Source organism: Rhodnius prolixus, unplaced genomic scaffold (assembly GCF_049639745.1).
Source record: "Rhodnius prolixus isolate KJV_2025 unplaced genomic scaffold, Rpr scaffold_5, whole genome shotgun sequence".
NCBI lineage: Eukaryota > Metazoa > Arthropoda > Insecta > Hemiptera > Reduviidae > Rhodnius > Rhodnius prolixus.
In genome coordinates, this window is record NW_027411624.1 from 36,574,405 (window position 1) to 36,594,800 (window position 20,396).

At 37.1% G+C, this 20,396-nt stretch overlaps 1 protein-coding gene across 1 annotated transcript in view; it reads right to left on the minus strand.

Moving 5' to 3' along the window:
* Positions 1-20,396, minus strand: part of Nplp1 (Neuropeptide-like precursor 1) — a 291,237-nt gene that overhangs the window by 177,046 nt on the left and 93,795 nt on the right. The window lies entirely within an intron of this gene.

Genomic DNA, 20,396 nt, shown 5'->3' on the forward strand with positions numbered 1-20,396 from the left:
ATTTAATAAGGATGAATAAGTTCACTAAATTCTCGAATATATTTACAATGATTTGAAACATAATTAAGACGATTTAACGAGGTTTAATTGAATCATAATTTTTGTTGGTTACTTTAACGAGTAGTAAAATACGTTTTGATTAGTAGTTGTAGATGAAAAGTGTTCGTAATCCGTTTAGCAAATTTAAAGACAATTTTTAGAAGACAAGGAAATCGATTTTGAAAAAAAATTGATACTTCTGTGGACCAATTTTGACGTCACCTGGGTGGAAACTTAAGTGAAATATCAAATTATCTGCAGACATACGCACAGAACAATTTGTCTTTTTTTCCTTTTTTCTCACTCTGGGAAAACTGAACATTAAAAAATTTTTCCGATTGTGAACTTTTTTTTTCTTTTACAATGAGGGGGGGAAAAAATCAAAAATCATTGTGGCACTGCAAAAATACAGAAAATAAAAGAGGATATTATCGTTTCAGGTACATTAAGTACAGCTTTATCATTTTCATGTATCGGACTTAGATACCATTAAAGCTATAAATGCTATAAATGTATCAACCATAAAATACAAATTTCCTTTTAATACTAACATTTATTTTTATTCGCTCAACTTTATCTGTAGAAATAAATTACCATCCTGGCGTGTAATAAATTAAAATATAATCTACTTTAGGGCAGCAAAATTTAAAGCGAGGTATTTAGGACTATCTTAACGTGAATAGTAAAAGTTGCATTTACGAGGGTCGTTTGAAAAGTCCGTGCAAAGTCAGAGAGATAGCACTACTGGCGCGTATCGAGGTTATGTTTAGTTAGTAGCATCTCTTGGAAGAACACACACCAAGTTTCAGCCAGATCGGTCTATTTCTTTGTGTTTGGCATTCGTTTGAATCGAGGAAGTCGAGTGATTTTCAAAAAATGGACGAAAAAGAATTTCGTGTGTTGATTAAACACTACTTTATGAAAGGCAAAACGCCTCAGGAGACTAAAGAGAAGCTTGATAAACATTATGGTGACTCTGCACCTTCGATTAGAACAGTTTATAAGTGGTTTCAAAATTTTCGGAGTGGCCATATGGGCGCACAAGTGACGCTGAACGTTCTGGACGCCCAGTTGAGGTTACTACTCCAGAAATCATTGATAAAATCCATGATATGGTGATGGATGACAGAAGAGTGAAGGTACGTGAGATCTCGAATGAACGGGTACATAATATTTTGCATCAACATTTGGACATGACAAAGCTATCCGCAAGATGGGTGCCCCGATTGCTCACGCTTGACCAAAAACGAAATCGTGTGAAGTGTTGCAAGGACGGTTTGCAGCTGTTCCAGTAGAATCCGCAGGACTTTAAGCGTTGTTTCGTCACTGTGGATGAAACATGGATACATCACTACACTCCTGAGACCAAAGAACAATCTAAACAATGGGTTACCAAGGGGGAATCTGCGCCAAAAAAGGCGAAGACCGTTCCTTCGGCCGCAAAGATTATGACGACTGTCTTTTGGGATTCGCAAGGAATAATCCTCATCGACTATCTGGAAAAGGGTAAAACTATTACAGGTGCATATTATTCATCGTTATTGGACCGTTTGAAAACCGAGCTGCAAGAAAAACGCCCACGATTGGCTCACAAAAAAGTCCTTTTCCATCACGACAACGCACCAGCTCACACCTCAGCAGTTGTGGTCGCAAAATTAATGAAAATAGGGTTCCAACTCGTTTCACATCCCCCCCTATTCTCCAGACGTGGCTCCCTCGGACTACTATTTGTTCCCCAATATGAAGAAATGGCTGGCGGGAAAAAGATTTTATTCAAACGAGGAGGTGATTGCAGAAACGAATGGCTATTTTTCAGACTTGGACAAATCCTATTATTCGGAAGGGATCAACAAACTAGAGCAGCGTTGGACGAAGTGTATAAGCCTAAAAGGAGACTATGTTGAAAAATAAAAAAGGTTTACCCCAAAAAATTAAGTAGTTTTTATTTTTGCACGGACTTTTCAAACGACCCTCGTATGTCCCTTCCAGTGATTATTTTATTAAGGTGACGTCGTTTCCGGTAGTAACATAGTAAAAAAAAGTCTTTAAGGGGCTATATTAGTATAGCGGGAACACATTAATGTAATCTTATTTCCTGGTAAAAAAAAGTTGAAAATGGAAACTGCGGAAGTGACGTGTAAATTTCCAATCCAACTTCCGCTTTTATTTTTCTACTTAAAACGGATCACACAAGGGTTCATTCTCAGATATAAAATTTAACTCTATTAGCAGAAATAAGATCTACTAAAAAATGGAAAAACAATCCACGCAATATGTCAGTTTTTCCTTTTGTTACTAACATTATTATGAAAAATCGTAATTTTACTTGAACATGAACTGTTTCCTCATATTTTTACAAAAACATTTTCAAGCTTTTCATAAAATACAAATCGTAGTCATATATTTAAACATTTTTATTCACGTTCACTGGAGAATATCAAAATTTTTATTTCCCGTTTTTAGAGGAAATACTTTGTATCAATTTTGAGGGCGTATAAGTTGGGATTGCGTAATTTTTAAAAACTGAATAATAAAAAAAAAAAATTGAATTTTAGCTTGCAGGGGGTAAAATAAATGTTCTTAGATCGAGAAAACCTATGTTCACTGGAAGAATACGATTGGCAGAAGCATATCCATTCAGAACTTCTGGTTTTTACCATTTTCTTGAAGTGGGTTACCAAGTAAAAGTTAAACAAAACAAAACTTCATGAATTTTTTACCTATTTTCAAATTTTCTGAAAGTTTGAATTAACTAATCTTATTGTTAACAATAATTGATAAACCAAACTAAGGGATATCCGGTTACCATGTGATAATCAAGTAAATAATCATTTTCTCTTAATAACTGTTTCCGCTATTGTTCTAAACAATTTAGTAAATTACTTCTTCGGTTCTTCAGACAGTGGTTTGTAATCAAGAAGATCAATATCTGGTCGTATTTGGCCAAGTACTTGACGGTGTCTGGGAAATACTAGGATTTAGATTAAATATATCCCCGCTGGAAATCAAAACAATATTCATCAAGTTACAATTAGATTTGCAAGGAAGAAACTAGTTCACTTATTTGATGGTTGGAGCGGGATTGAGTAGGATTGTGGGACTCAAAATTGAATTTTATTCTTTACTGATGGAGGGGGTAGTGGAAAACCTTTTGGATTAATCCCCCCCAAAAAAACAGTTACTTCTTTGTCCTACAGTTCGTAATCAAGTCCTGTAATCGTGCTGGTGTAATGTTTTTTTTTACTCCGGAAATATATGTTTTGATGCAGTCGAATGCTCTACCACGGTAGCCGAGCTGTTAGAGGCGATTCACGCAAAGCTAAGATGTGTTGTGGTACTGGGTTAGATTTCCGGTCTTGTGCCTTGGATTTTATTTAATGTTTAATATGAGAACTTTGTAGTAAACTATGTTAGGCGGTTACAGGCTAGACCAGCAAAGCTAAGATGTATTGTTGGTTTAGTGGGTTCGATTCCCTTAGTCTAGGTTTTGGATTTTATTTAATGGTTAATATGAGAACTTTATAGTAAAGTATGTTAGGAGGTTGTAGGCTAGACCCGCAATGGTAAGGTGTATTGCTGGTTTAGTGGGTTCGTTCCCTCTGGTCTAGGCCTTAGATTTTATTTAATGGTTAATATGAGAACTTTGTAGTAAACTGTGTTAGGCGGTTAGAGGCTAGACCCGCAAAGCTAAGATGTATTGTTGGTTTAGTGGGTTCGATTCCCCCAGTCTAGGCCTTGGATTTTATTTAATGGTTAATATGAGAACTTTGTAGTAAACTGTGTTAGGCGGTTAGAGGCTAGATCCGCAAAGCTAAGATGTATTGTTGGTTTAGTGGGTTCGATTCCCCCGGTCTTAGGCCTTGGGTTTTATTTAATGGTTAATAAAAGAAATTTACTGTAAAATATGTTTGCTAGTCACCTTCGACCATGACATCTAATTGGTTGCCTGAGAAAAATAGGCAATTACTTTACTTTACTTTTACTTTATAAGTTTTGATGCCCCTAATGTAGGTGTACAGGAGCTAGCGGTTTTACCAATTACTAGACTGCCCCTCTCTCTTTAAGTGTACCCCTCTTTACTGAATCGACATTTGGGGGGGGGGAGAAGTGAAATGATTATTATCATTATTATATTAGCAAAGTATCAATTCCCGTCAGCTGAATTTATTCAAAAGCTCATTGTTGGAAGTATAAAATTAGTATTGTACAATAGAATTTTAGGGATTTTTTGTTTATTTTGAGTTACCTAACCTGGCCATCATCTGGGACCCACTCACAATTTAAGATTAAGATTAAGATTAGTAGCGGGTCGGGACCCATGCCCCACGACACCGCAGCCACAAGAGGCTTATTGTGCCTGCCCCTTTTGAGTCTAATAGTTGAAAACTCTCCTTCCTAAAAAGGTTGAGGACTTTTCTTAACAGTTCTTTTTGCGCTACTATCTCCTTTGGTCTCATAGCGCTGGATTGCAACGCAGTCGAACAGCAGGTGAGAGAGGCCGTTTCCTCCTCTTCCTGTCACAATCTGCACAACGGTTCCGAGCTAATAAGCCCCCCCACCACCTTGTACAGATGCTTGCTGAACTTACCATGTCCCGTGAATAAGCCTGTAATCAGAGTGATCTGATTTCTGCCCAAGCACAGAGTCACTTTGGTTCTTTGTTTACTCAGCCAAGACATCGTGGTCTTACTGTGCTTAACCCCAAGTTAACACTTCACCAAGTTCTTTTCAAGTTCACTCCTGATTCAACCTTAGGAGAGCCACCCGAACAGTACCCGGACAGGCTCCGGGCAAATGAAAGGAGTGTGTTAGCGCTAGTCCTGGCCAGTCTAATTCCCCTTAATCCCCCACATGACCCAGCACCCATTCAAGCCGAACTTTATTGTGCGGAGCCAGTAGTTCTACGGCCTTTCTGCATTCTCAGACCAGGGAAGAGGTAACTCTGAAGGAAACAAAGGGCCTTTAGTACAAGTTCCAAGTTTAACTATAGATAATTGTCGCTATTTTTGAGGAAATTCCCCCCCCCCCCCCCACTCTTAGTGGAAAATTCAATCAATAATGTTGCATTTTCTTATGAGGGATTTGGATTGTTAAGTTTAAGTCCCTCTGGCGGTACCAAATCAAAATGTAGAGTTCCATTTCGTTGTTAAGATATTTTTGTTATGTCAAAGAGGAGAATCAAAATTTTAGCGATGTAAGGAAATCGATCGAAGGAATGTAATGGAATCGATGTAAGGAATCGAATTCTCCCGCATCTTTCTCTCTCACAATTTAATAATGACAGTTCCGTTGAAAGTTAGAATTGACAGGAGACTCTTTGGCTCTTAGTTTACACAGCAAGGGCATAACCCTCTTGCTGTGTTTGACCCCCAGGAAGCATCACCCAGTTCTTTTCATGTTCTCTCTCCAGATCCAATCTCTGAGAGCCACATGAACTGCACCCTTGGTGAACCCCAGGACTGGTTCCGGGCCAATGAAAGGCCATTCCTAGCTCCATTCCTGGCCAGTCTCTTGCTCTTTAAACTTACAGTTTAATTCGTAAAAACTTCTTCTTTTTCTTTGAACCCAGCAAACCTCAAGAAGTCACTTCTGGTCGAAAATTAGATTAGATTGCAGTAGTTTCTATTCTAATATTAGTTAGAGACAATAAAACTAAAAATAATAAAAATGATTCAAAAATGAAATGTTAACAATATTATACTACTGCAATTACACGCAGTATAAATTCAATTTTGGAATAATTATTACCAGAGTTCAACTGATAGAAAATTTACACTGTAAATTTGCCAACAGAAATAGATTGAATTGAGGTTGGTTGGATAGATCTAACGTTATTTGTACAATTTGAAAACGATATGTACACGTACATACCTACAGACGTGCATACTCAACGGGAATATAGTGTTTCTATATACACACACAGAGAGAGACAGTGATTTGGAACACATTTAACACACTCTCCAGGTCGTATATTTGTCCAAAACTTGAGCAAGAGGAGCCGCGCGCTATCCTATCTGATCTAGTCCTTACTAGTTCTAACTAATATCAACTAGTTTGTTTACCTTTGTGAGTTCTACCATTTCGCAACCAACTTGGGTTTTCCCAAGCGCAAGTGTATCGATGTTTCAAAGTTAGTTAGTGGAAATATATAATACTACATAGGTACACATAGGTATTTTGGTTCAATATTTATGTTTTACGAGTATTACAATTTGAAACCCAAGTTTATCATGCTTCTACCCAAAGTTTATTTGAAGATGAATAACTCATTAAATGGTTAATCAAAATTAATGATACTTATTGAGAAAATAAAGGAAGAAAAGGAAAATTTTGAGGAACAGTACAATCTTAGCACTATGTCCTGCTTCTTTCTTAGTAATTAGGGATGCAATATTTAAGTTGAAGTCAAATATAAAGTAAATCGGTTGAGAGGAAGAGAATTTTGCGGTTTCCGGCGTTTATTTCCTGTCAATTTTAACTTTTTCTTTAAGAAAAGATGATGGAGAGAAAGATGCGGGAGAATTCGATTCCTTACATCGATTCCTTTACATTCCTTCGATCGATTTCCTTACATCGCTAAAATTTTGTTTCTCCCCTTTGACATAACAAAAATATCTTTACAACGAAATGGAACTCTACATTTTGATTTGGTTCCGCCAGGGGGACTTAAACTTAACAATCCAAATCCCTCATAAGAAAATGCAACATTGATTGAATTTTCCACTAAGAGGGGGGAGAGGCATTTCCTCAAAAATAGCATCAATTATCGACACTTAAACTTGAAACTTGTACTGAAGGCCCTTGTTTGCTTCAGAATGACCTCTTCCCTGGTCTGGGAATGCAGAAAGACCCTAGAACTACTGGCTCGGCACAATAAAGTTCGGCTGGAATGGGTGCTGGGTCATGTGGGGGATTAAGGGGAATTAGACTGGCCAGGACTGGAGCTAACACACTCCTTTCATTTGCCCGGAGCCTGTCCTGGGAATTACCAAGGGTGCTGCTGTTCGGATGGCTCTCAGTGACTGGATCTGGAGAGAGAACATGAAAAGAACTGGGTGCAGTGTTCCTGGGGGTCAAACACGGCAAGAGTATGATGCCTTGGCTGGGTAAACAAAGAACCAAAAAGACTTTGTGATTGGGCAGAAATCAGATTACTCTGATTACGGGGCCTAATTCACAGGGCACGGTAGGTTCAGGAAGTATCTGTTAAAAGGTGGGTGCTTATTAGTTCGGAACCGTTGTGCAGATTGTGTCAGGAAGAAGAGGAAACGACCTCTCACTTCTTGTGAGACCTTTGACTCTTTGAGACTAAAGGAGGTAGTAGCGTAAAAAGAAGTAGTGGGGAAAGTCCTCAACCTCTTTAGTAGGGGAGGTTTCGTCTAGTAGATCTAAAAGGAAGGGCCTGTTTTGGCTGCGGCGCCGTGGGGTTTAGGTCCCGTCCTTATTTCTAAAGCTAATTCTAATTCTAAACTTCGAAACCCACACTGTGGTCTAAAACTTTTATTCGAAATATTTCCCAAGAAAATTAATTTTCATTTTAAAGTTCCGTTGCAGTACAATCTTTGTACCAATATTATTATTATTGAAAAACTGAAATTTGTAGACCTTTTTTGTCGTTCACTTTTACAATAATTGAACTTAGAGAAAATCCTGTAAGAGAATTTCCCAGCAGATTTTGTTTTTCTTTCTTTTTTCCGAATGTAGAGTTTTTCATTAAGGGTAAGCAATGTTCTATTTTTTTTTTTAAAGTAAATATTGGCACGTAAGGGAAAACAAACGAATTTATCTTATTCGCTATTATATTGACTTGTAATCCCATCCAATTATTAGGGAAAGCTAAAGTAATCCCATACAATTGGTTCCCAGAATGTACAGGATGTAAATTTCCTTTCTACACCCTTAATAATAAAGTGGGAGTGAAAACCACCAACTACTTTCATGGAATTAAATCTGGAATGTGATCTAGAAAGAGGAGACGCGCCTTTATTTCGTTGAATGGAGAAATGGGTTCATGGGCTCTGTCAGGATCAGAAATATTTTATAAATAGAGAAAATGCCTTTTTTTAAATGTTCATCGTGGGGGAATGCCAGTATGAATTGATCACAAGATTCCTCCCGGAACCAGTTTTACTACAAATTTAAATCAATTCCCAGATTTTCCCTACTCATTGACTTTTACAAAGAAATTCTTGTTTATTTCCATCATCAAAAACTATATAGCCGGACTTCCTGTGATTACAATACTCCTTATTGGAGGTATTCTTCCTTTTACTAAAGGTTAATTAATAATTGGGATTCTAAAAAAAGGAATCGTTCCAGAGATTCATTCTCGCGGTTTTTCCACATTACCATTATACATACTCTTTGTTTCTCCATCTTAAAAATTTATTAATTCTTACCACTTTTTAAAGGAAGTATATAACCACAATAGAGAGCAATAAAGTTGTGACCAGCGGTAAGAAAGAATTAAACGCAACTTTTTTAATAAATAATTATGTCTTCTTAAAGTATTTTATACTGGGTGTTTGTGCGGAGGAGTGGTCGAAACTTCGGGAGTTGGATTCAGCAGCTCAAATGCAACAAAAAATATTCTCTTCACTTTGGCCCGATTCTCAATAGTATCCAAGATATTTGCATTTTTAACTTTTCCCTCGATATTCGCGTTTTTCACCATAAAAACGGCCGTAACTTTTCTATCCTTTATCCTACAACAAATCTACTTATTCCAAACGAAAGAGCTTTAAATTTCCTATAAATCTGCGTAACCCAGAGCTTCAAAACGTTTCTCATAACAATGAAATTTTTTGCTACTTTATTTTTTACTTCCGTTTAACAAAATAATAATTGTTAAAAACTAAAATGGTTACTTTTCTTTTTGTTCCCTCTCCAAAAAATTGACATTTGAGTAAATTAGTAATGAAAAGTTACGCAAAATCCCAGTTTTCTGCATTTACACCCCCTCTGTTCGGGGTTGGGTTAAATTAAAAACCAAAAAAATCCATATGATCTTGAAGCTCAATAAATGCGCAACTTTTTCTGAAATTATGTGACCTCCTAGATTCATTATACATTGAGAAAATGCAGTTGAAAATTTTAACAATAATCATGGAGAACGAATTTTTTAGACATTAAAGTAAAAATGTCATTGTTATAAGAAACGTTTTGTGGCTCTCGGTTAAGTAGATTTATAGGAAATTTAATGTTCTTTCGTTTGGAATAAGCAGATTTGTTGTAGGATAAAGGATAGAAAAGTTACGGCCGTTTTTATGGTGGAAAACGCGAATATCGACGGAAAAAGTAAAAATGCAAATATCTTGGACACTATTGAGAATCGGGCCAAAGTGAAGAGAATATTTTTTGTTGCGAATTTCGACCACTCCTCCGCAGACACCCTGTATAAAGTATATCTTAGAAGGAATTTACTTTCTTTGCAAATCTATATAATACAAGTTTCTGGCCAAGTTTTGCCAGCTTTTATACAGAGACATAATATAGCGTAAAAAAAATTGTATATTGGGGAAAAAAGTGTTGGCTATTAAGATGTAATAATATATAATATATTTTCCTTTTTCTTATATTCTCTGTTCCACCTCCAAAAGTTACTTGATTTATTGTTAAAGAAAGAGAAATACTATTTATTTAAAGAAAACAAAAAACGCCACATGCTATTCATAACGAAAATATGTGAAAATGAAATTTCAAAGATTATTTGATTTAATTATTTCAATTAAATTGTACAATAAGCACAAAGAAAATTTCAAATTTGTATGAAAAATCAGTGAATTATGAGCACCAATTTATGGTTTAAGTTTTTCTTTTTTTGAATGATTATAATAATTTTCATTAAGTCCTTAAACAATGCCTACATGTACGAGGGTCGTTTGAAAAGTCCGTGCAAAAATAAAAACTACTTAATTTTTTGGGGTAAACCTTTTTTATTTTTCAACATAGTCTCCTTTTAGGCTTATACACTTCGTCCAACGCTGCTCTAGTTTGTTGATCCCTTCCGAATAATAGGATTTGTCCAAGTCTGAAAAATAGCCATTCGTTTCTGCAATCACCTCCTCGTTTGAATAAAATCTTTTTCCCGCCAGCCATTTCTTCATATTGGGGAACAAATAGTAGTCCGTGGGAGCCAAGTCTGGAGAATAGGGGGGGATGTGAAACGAGTTGGAACCCTATTTCCATTAATTTTGCGACCACAACTGCTGAGGTGTGAGCTGGTGCGTTGTCGTGATGGAAAAGGACTTTTTTGTGGGCGTTTTTCTTGCAGCTCGGTTATCAAACGGTCCAATAACGAATGAATAATATGCACCTGTAATATTTTTACCCTTTTCCAGATAGTCGATGAGGATTATTCCTTGCGAATCCCAAAAGACAGTCGCCATAATATTTCCGGCCGAAGAAATGGTCTTCGCCTTTTTTGGCGCAGATTCCCCCTTGGTAACCCATTGTTTAGATTGTTCTTTGGTCTCAGGAGTGTAGTGATGTATCCATATTTCATCCACAGTGACGAAACGACGATTAAAGTCCTGCGGATTCTTCTGGAACAGCTGCAAACCGTCCTTGCAACACTTCACACGATTTCGTTTTTGGTCAAGCGTGAGCAATCGCGGCACCCATCTTGCGGATAGCTTTGTCATGTCCAAATGTTGATGCAAAATATTATGTACCCGTTCATTCGAGATGCCCACAGCACTAGCAATCTCACGCACCTTCACTCTTCTGTCATCCATCACCATATCATGGATTTTATCAATGATTCCTGGAGTAGTAACCTCAACAGGGCGTCCAGAACGTTCAGCGTCACTTGTGCCCATATAGCCACTCCGAAAATTTTGAAACCACTTATAAACTGTTCTAATCGAAGGTGCAGAGTCACCATAATGTTTATCAAGCTTCTCTTTAGTCTCCTGAGGCGTTTTGCCTTTCATAAAGTAGTGTTTAATCAACACACGAAATTCTTTTTCGTCCATTTTTTGAAAATCACTCGACTTCCTCGATTTAAACGAATGCCAAACACAAAGAAATAGACCGATCTGGCTGAAACTTGGTGTGTGTTCTTCCAAGAGAGGCTACTAACTAAACATAACCTCGATACGCGCCAGTAGTGCTATCTCTCTGACTTTGCACGGACTTTTCAAACGACCCTCGTACATGCAGTGTTTCGCGCTTTTCCCCTGTCTAAAGCGGCCAGTATTTTTTGGGCTTCATCTCTTTTCCAAGTTATCTAAAATCTCAAAGAGACCATCTTATATTTTCCAACTTCTCAAGTTCAAATCCCTCGATCCATTCCCGTAATACTAGATCTCGTACCTCTGATCTCTATATTCCCTCAAATCGTACTTCATCTTTCGACAAATCCTTCCTAATACGCGCTACCTCTTTCTTGGAACTCCTTACCATCATCTGTCCACCATCTGCTCCTACCCTATCCATCTTTAAATCTCTTCTGTCAAATTATCTCCTTTCTACCCAGCTTCCTTCGAAATGAATTAATTTATTTCCTTAATTTTTAAATATCTAAAACACAGGCCAAACTAACAGGGCCTGTTGTTACATGTTTTTATTCTTAGGGGACAATAGTCCCAGTATAATAAATATATTTTCTATTCCATTACTTCTATTTGGAAACTTTATTTAGACGGGGCTTTCTTTGAAGGGCAAATTTAAGTTAAGGTTGGTTGCTCTTTAAGTGATGCTGCGATGTACGGTTGTGACGCCTGAATAATAATTAAACTATGCAAAGGTGTAGGCACTTTTTTCATCGGAAAATTACTTATAGAAGGGAAAGCATTAATTTTCCATTTTGAAACTTATTCTTTCAAATATAAAATTTGATCTCCATTTTTCACAACACGGAGCTCACTTTTCATAGATTATGTTAACTAATTAACAAAAACAAAAAGAAATATGTTCAATTTCTTTACGGATTTGAGGGTTCATTCTAATCTTAAGAAGATGGACATTTCAGAAATGGGTATTTGGAAAGAAAAACTCATCCCAGTCTATTCAAAGCAGGGCTACTTTAATTAAACTTTGTTTGTAAAGAGGTTTGAGTAAAAGTTACAGGGCTTTCATTTGAGTGGGTCACGTTACTCAGTTTGGTAATCTGGCTGGAATGATGATTATTGTTGTTTCTCAAGAAATTTGAGTGAAGTGACAAACTTGATATACCTAGTATATTTGCCCAAAACCTCTTATTCGAGCGATGCGCACCCCAGTGGCATTTAAACGAAATATTAAATAATGAAAAATAAAAACTCACCCAATAAGAGATCAATTTCAATTTTTGTTTCTGTTCATAGAGAGTCTTTCAGAGGCTTGTCCTTTTAACCGGCACATAACCTTTGAACTCTATTTTCTTAGAAAGGGCTAACCCTTGTATATTATTAGCAACAATTATATTTTAGTTTCTAATTAACGGGAAGCCAGGGAATTGGCCCTACATCCATTTATTTATTCCGCCCCAACCTTTTATAATATTCAAATTAATTTACATACATAAATTTAGAAATCAAAATATAAATTATTAGATGATATAAAGTTTTAATTAATAAAATGAAATAATTATTTTAAACAAATTTGTCTGGTCCAACGAGGTTCGAGTAATCCTTCTTACAGAACCTAAGCAAAATCTAGAAACAGAGTAAACTTAAAAGAAAATTCTTCGTGGAAATTATTAATGTTATTACTAACGATTTTCTTTCCCCGCTTTTCTTTTCTTTTTTTTTTTAAAAAAAAAAAATGTTACATTTCTGTTGGGCGGAAAAACTTATCCAACAATAACTTTCTTCGTATTTAGAATTGTAAATTACTTGCGATCATGAAGAGAGAACTTCATCGTTTCCAGGCCACCCTGGAGGATACAGAAAAGAAAAAATCCATGACTTTTCTCGGTTTTCTTTCCCCCCAACCGTGGAAAAACTTGTCTTAAACATGAAATAAAAAGGTTTTCTTGTATATTTTTTAATGCCACTTTAATGTCATCTTAACTAGGTATTACATTAGGCCGGGTTTTCCCTTTTTCTTTTATCGCTATGATAAATTGCTGGTGATTTACAATTCCGGAAGTAGTATGAAACTTTCGAGTTCTTTTTGGCGTGAATACGTCTTTAAATTTGCATATGGAGGCAATCCAAAAAACCTAATGATAACAAAATCGGGGAATACAGTTTGGCGTTATAGTTTCGAATCTATCATCTATATCCAAAATTAAATTAGACCACTGGATAGCTTAAAGATCAAAGAATTCATTACGATAAGCGAGGACTGTGACGCATCGCGCGCGGTCGAGGGGAAAGCGCCGCCATTTTGTGAGATCATTTTGCTGCGTATCGAGATTTGCAAATGGTATAACTTTTGACTCGGAGAAGCTACGATGTTCGTTTAAGTTTTAATCGTCAGCTGTCGTCACAATCTATCAATTGTACATAAAACATTAGTGTAAAATAGTGACAGTGAATATAATAAGGTGTTAGAATAAAAAAATATTATCAAAAATATATAATGTCCGGCCTACACGCGTCGTAAAGCCAAAACCAAATACAGAGATCGTATACGGTTGGAAAGGGCTTCTCAAGAACAATCGAATGGTAATAATAAAACACCATATGACCGAGTCAAGCTGTGCCCGGGAATGTAAAGGAATGAATGCGGCCGAGCGGATCAACGACGGTGTCACAGTACATCTGCCGCTGGGGCGGTTGAAATTATGCAAGTGGATGATGAAATCGCTTCTACATCGACAACGGACTGTGTAGGCATAGATTGTGTTCGATCGTCGATTATGAAGACACATTAGGCAGCAGCTAGTGCACGTTTCTCTACGACGTTTGTCAACAATCCATTCGGTCAAAAGTGTGATGTGTGTGATCGTCTATGGTTTCTGCGCTCATTGAAGTTAACAATAGAAAAACACTTACCGCTGCTTAATAATATATTATTATTATTATATTATAAAAAATATAACCCGTTACGTAAACGTATTCACGTACAACACACGGCCGTGTCCGTGACACAGCCACAGTTTCTTTTTGTATGGTAAAGAGTCGAAATTTACTACGATAATACATTATTTTCTCGAATTGGTGGAAATTAGAAATAGGATGTAAGCAAGTTATTGATAATATGTAAAACAAAGAACCTAATCGCCATCTCTGGAAGTGCCGTGGCCATTTAGAGAAGCATGACTTGAAGAAAGAAGAGAATGAATGGGAGGTGGTTGTGGTAGAAGGAAGTTACCGAAGAAAGAAGTCATTGCTGAAAAATTTACCAAAAAAAAGGGTCTACAGGATCACAACTGGGAAAACAGGGATTACTGGACCCAAATGAATGAATAAGCCATCCGGAAAAATGGGTTCATGTTTAGGAAAGAAGAAAATATAAATGGTACTATGAGTTACTTTACTTACCACTGAATTAACTTAAATTGGAAGCTTAACTTCAAGAAAACGGATTTAACGGTCGATTTAAGGAGAGCATCAAAAAAATGTAATTATTCGAGAAATAATGGGGCACCAAAGAAGAGTTGTTGATACGTGCCCGAGGAGAATGCAGGGTAGTGAAAAATTGCCGAAGAATATCGTGAAGCTGGGAACCAAATAGAAGAAGGACTGCTGGAGAAGAGCCGTCCAAGAGAACAAGGCAAGAAAGTGGACTGATGATAGAAGATAGAGAGAAATGGAAAATGTTTCTTTTATTTCAAGAATTTTCTAGACCCCATTCGTACAACTTGCAAAGACAAAATTCAGAACCTCAATTTTATTGATTCTACTATTTAAAAAAACCCGCACACACGACTTAAACGAACTGAAGTTAACAGACGTTATCGACTACTTAGAAGACTGCTAGACCAATGATCAAATCTATCACTTAATGACAAACGACTGATCTACAATTCTATACTAAAACCCTCCTGGACGTACTGGTATTGAACTGTGGGGTTCAACGCTCCAATCTTCAACGAATTCAATCTCTTCAGTCTAAAATTCTCCGCACTATCGTTAACGCTCCATTTTATGTTTCATATCTAACCATCCACACAGACCTGGAAATTCCGTTCGTAGGTCCAGGTTGCACGAACTCGTTATAAAAATTTTCATCAGAACTTGCACTCTCATTCTACAATCCTCTTGCCCACCGCCATTTACCATCTCATCACCATCCAGATCATCCTCCCAGACGACTGAAACGTCAGTGGCTTCGCGATTTTCTCTCTTCTGAAGAGAGTAGCTAATCCTGGAGACGACTTAGGGAGTGTTATCACTGGGTAACTTCTCCCCTCAATTAGTGGAGTTTGTAGTGATGTCAGTTACTGTCCATTGTTACTAATAGTGCATTTAGCGCTGGTGTAACTTAACTAATAAATTAAAAAAAAAAAAACTATTTAATAAATAAATAAATAAAATATTCTCCTACCATGATAGTATCAATATGACCATGATAGATCATGTTCAAGGTATTGTGCGCCTGCGCGAGAGGAGGAATATTGAAAAGACGTAAAAAAATTGCATTCCTCATACTATGGAGGGGATGGGCCTGACGTTGGCTTACAAATGTTCGGAATTCCGTGCATTTCAATATTTTATTTATTTCAAATAAAATATAGGAATTTATTTTCTTTTGTTGATCCTTAACTTTTCAAACTTTATTGCCATTTCGAGCGGTAAGAGTACGGTCTTGTGAATAAGAAATTAGATCAGTAACAAACTTAAAGAAAAAAAAAAAAAGGAAGATGATTGCATTGAGGTAGTGTTGCAGTTTATATAGTGGAAGGAATGAAGATAAATGCACCACCGGTTACAGCTGTGAGAAATACTTGTTTTGACGAAGAGAAGTAGAGAGGATGAAACACCCTCGTTGGCTTCTGACTCTCAGCCAGTTTTATGAGCCTTTCTGCCTTCACAAGAAGCTGGAAGAAGTATATTATAACTAGAAAGATATCAGCGTAAAGCTCTAGTAATGCAACGCTAGTTCGGTTAAGAAGATGTGTTGCTATGGCAACATAAATAATTAAAAATGAGGCCAAAAGCCATTAGCATGTACGTATTTGTTCCAAGACATCAAAAAACATTTTTCTTCTTAAAATTAGTACCCGATTATGTGTAAGGCTGGAGCAGATCCGCGGACGATCTTTAAGGGTCTCCGGGGGATGTGACTCTCCCAAGGACGGTGGGAAAAGAGATGCTCAAGTGTGGAAATCGTGGTAAATTATCTTGGAAAGCAAAATAAAGAACAACGAAGAAGATTTAAGAGGTACCTAAACAATAAATTTGAACATCCAGCTAAGAATAAGTTTTCCTCCATCTTTATTTTGAATCCTCACTTGTGGATAGTTGTATCAATTCAATGGCATCATCAGTTGTGACACTACCAATGGTAGGGTCGTCTAGTAGACGCGGTTCCGCTGATGTGGTCAGACTAGGGCAAGGAACTTCCGAGAACACCGAATACTCACAATAACAATAATTACAATGAGGGCAAGAAATAACTAAGTCTAGGATGTGTTACAACCTTATATTTAATAGACAAAACAAAATTAAAATGAAATATCATTATTAAAATAAATAAAATAAGGATCCTTCACCTAATGTACATATAATCTATAACCTGATATTATTGTTAATGACTGAACTAAAATATTTATTCCTTACTTAAAACACAAAACTAGTGCACAAGGGGTGGGGGTTGGGTTAATAAGTGTACGTGTTTGGCGATTAATTTGCCCTGCAAGTCCTGGTGGCTTGACGAGGAGAGAGGAACCACACAACACTCAGTACCTTTTGGGGGCGGCACGGTCTCCTAGTTCCGCCGATGGTTCTTGGTTATTCGTGGCTCGAGCCTGCGGTGTCTGTCCCTCGATGTTGAGTGGAACGTTTTTAGAAGCGGGTCGGCCGATAAGCTCGATCGTTCAGATCTTTGCTGCTGCTAAGGCGCTCTCTGTCTCGCTCTCACTCCAGCACTGCCCCACACCCCTCTCCAACTGCATTCCCTCTCACCCACTACCACAACTCCCCACTGCACTTGTTTGAAGCAAAAGTTACCTTCCCTTCTTTGTTATTCTTATTACTAATACTCTTATTATTCTTAATATTATCATATTTTTATTAATATCATTATTATAAATGTTATTGTTATTGTGATTATTATTTCAATGCCTAAACTAACTTTTCGACGTTTCGTCATACAGTAAGTGATTGAGTAACCAAAAAGGTGTACACACGCTGACATGTTGACCATCCTTTGACCTGGAAATTCCGGAACACAGGTCTAAGCCTGTTTTTTGAGTAGAATCAGGATAAAAACAGGAAAAAAAGGCAAAAAGCGGTGACCTTACACTGGGGCCAGTTAGTAAAAAAAAAAAAAAAATTATTTGACCTAAGAGAAAAACCTAATAAGGCACAGGAAGTCATGTACTACAAAAGTTAAACACCAAAATGGCTGCTTCAACAAATATAAAAAATTTATAAACACTTCTTTTTTTTTCTTTTTAAGTTAAGTTGCTTATTAATAATGAAAAGGCAATTTCAAGTTTTATGGAGAAAGCTCGGGGTACTTATGTTGGAGCTTTGTATAATAAGTATACTGCCCTGGAATTATTATACTGCTGCCTTGCAGTGGGGCCCCATTAATATTATATTACCTATGTGGTAGAGTCGGTGGAAAAGCTAAACGCTTCTTACCCCTTTACTTCCGGCGGAAAACAGTAATTGAATCTAAAAGAAATTGGTCCTTACTGTAAGCAACGGAAAAAGACCCGTCTTAAATTTATGTAAATTACTTATTGCGATCAGATTTTTTGGTGTTGTCTTCTTTTTCTGGAGAAAACTAATACTTTATAAGATGAACATCTGAATTAAATTTAAATTCTCGGCATTGGAAAACTCACTTGATTTTTCTCTTACTGCTATTAATTTTCGTATTTTCCCGCAATTTTCGTTTATTGAAATTATTCTGCTCACACTTTTACCCAGATCTATTTGTGGATACCGACTTTTTTCGGATATTCGGTTATCTCATATTGATTATTTCCATTTACTGGCTTACTACTTAAGTGCTCTAAGTCCTTAGAGTAAGACGGTCATCACGGTCTGAGGCCTTAAGGGCGCTATCTTCTTACTCCAATCCGACGAAGGTCTTCCTACTCCACATCATCCAGCCGTCTAAGTCGAGAGCGCCCTCCAATTCTTTTGTCTACCTCCTGTAATAGTTTTCGGGGTATCCTTTCCTGCAGGCATCGCTCTCCACTTGTACAAAACCATCTCAATCCTTACAATAAGATCCTGGAGCTCCTCATCAAGTTTTCCCCATTCATCACGGACTACGACGTTAAAACACCGTCTTCTTACTCCAACCTGACAAGGTCTATATCCCTCTACGTCATCCAGCTATCTAAGTTGAGAACGCCTTCCAATTCTTCTGACTACCTGCCGGCATCCCTCTCCACTTGTCCCAACTATCTCAATTTTCCCTTCTTTTATTTGGGCGACCATGTCTGGTTCTCTTTAAACAATTCCATCAGTTCTTGGTTCTTTCTTATTTTACAGACGCTATTCACGGGCACTTTGGGGCTAAATATCTTTCTGCAATATTTCTCTTTCCCAATCCCTAAGGATCTTTTCGTTTTCTTTGCTAAGAATTTCTATTGATTACTCAAAATCGATAATCTACACTTAATCGATAATGATGAGAAAAGTAATGAGTACTCTTGATCTGACAATGCTAAATAAATATTAGCAAGAATTGAGAATTAAAATTTGTATTTGTTTTTGTTTTTTCACTTCAACTTTTGTGAAAACTTTCCGTGATTATATAAGAATGGAGAAGTAAGAGTGGGGAGTCTTTGGTAAAGAGGATGATGGCAATTAATTAATACAAGTAGCCAGTCCGAAGAAGTATACTTGAGTGGTGCTTAAGAGGAAAGAAATTGCAGGGGAAAAAGAATGAAAAATCCTTAACAAGGAGAGCCCCAACAATGTGCCCTGCAGGAAGAAGAAGGAGGAGGAGTATTGTTGAGGAAGATAAGTGGATGGCTCCCAATGGTGCAGCTCATTCTCCGGCAATAATTCTTTAAAGATCACTGTCCTCTTGGTGGTAGTTAACTTTGCTCTTTCTATTTTTAAAGACATTACTTTTTAATGAGGATTTTTTATATTTTTTTTATTTTATTTACTTTCACTGATTGTACGGTGAGTGCGGATCTCGGAGAGTCTCATTTCCGGAATTTCCCCCGGAAGAATCCATTATAGGGTCTGCGGAGTCCCCCACTCCCCAAAATCAAAGATTTTTACCAATCGATCTGTGCAAAGTCTGTCTGTCTGTTTGACTGAAGTAATCAGCAGGAATACTAAACGGAAAATCGCATAAACTTTATATTTTTATTTCGGAAACCAGCGCCTCTATTGGAACAAATTATGATCAGCTTATAAACAATGGGTGCATTGAACAATGTGTGAAATATTTATTCTATAAGACAGCTTCATAAACCCGTTTTGTTAATTTCATCCTACATACACACAAATATATATATTAAATATAATAAATAATATATATATTAAAAAGATATCCAGCTCATTTTTCTGTTTACCACGTTTAATTAAAACGTGACTTGAAATCACGTAATTTTTTTTTGTGTATTGTGTAACATTTAGTAAAATTATCTCAGGTACCTCACGGGAGATCTCACGGGAGTTACTCCACCGGCTTCCAGGCCGAAGTCTTTGCAATGAACCTGTGCTGAGGAAAACCTGCAAATGGATCTTAGAAATAGAGAGATTGCGTATTTTCGGGACAGCCAAGGCCCATACTTCCATCAGAACTACCTCTTCCCTGATCTTTAAAAAGGCTCAAGAACAACTGGCTCGGCATAATAAAGTTCGGCTGGAATGGGAGGATCAAGAGGAAATGAAGCAACTAATGATCCATTCATTGGCCCGGAACCTGCCCTAGGGATCACCAAGGGTGCAGTTCGTGTGGCTTTCAGAGACCAAGATCTAGAGAGAGAACATGAAAAGAACTGGGTGATGTGTCCTGGGGATTAAACACTGCAAGAATATGATGCCTTGGCTGTGTAAACAAAGAACTAAAGATACTCTGTGCTTGGGTAGGAATCAGATTACTCTGTTTACAGGCCTATTCACGGGGCGCTTATTAGTTCGGAACCGTTGTCAGGAAGAGGAGGTGATGGTCTCTCACTTGCTGTTCGACCTTTGTATCTTTAAAACCAAAGGAGATAGTAGCGCAAAAACAACTAGTAGGAAAAGACCTCAACCTCCTTAGTAGGGGAGTTTTCGGTAGATCTGTACTTAGCACTGATAAAACACTTAAAGAGATGCTTAAAATAGGGATTATCTAGA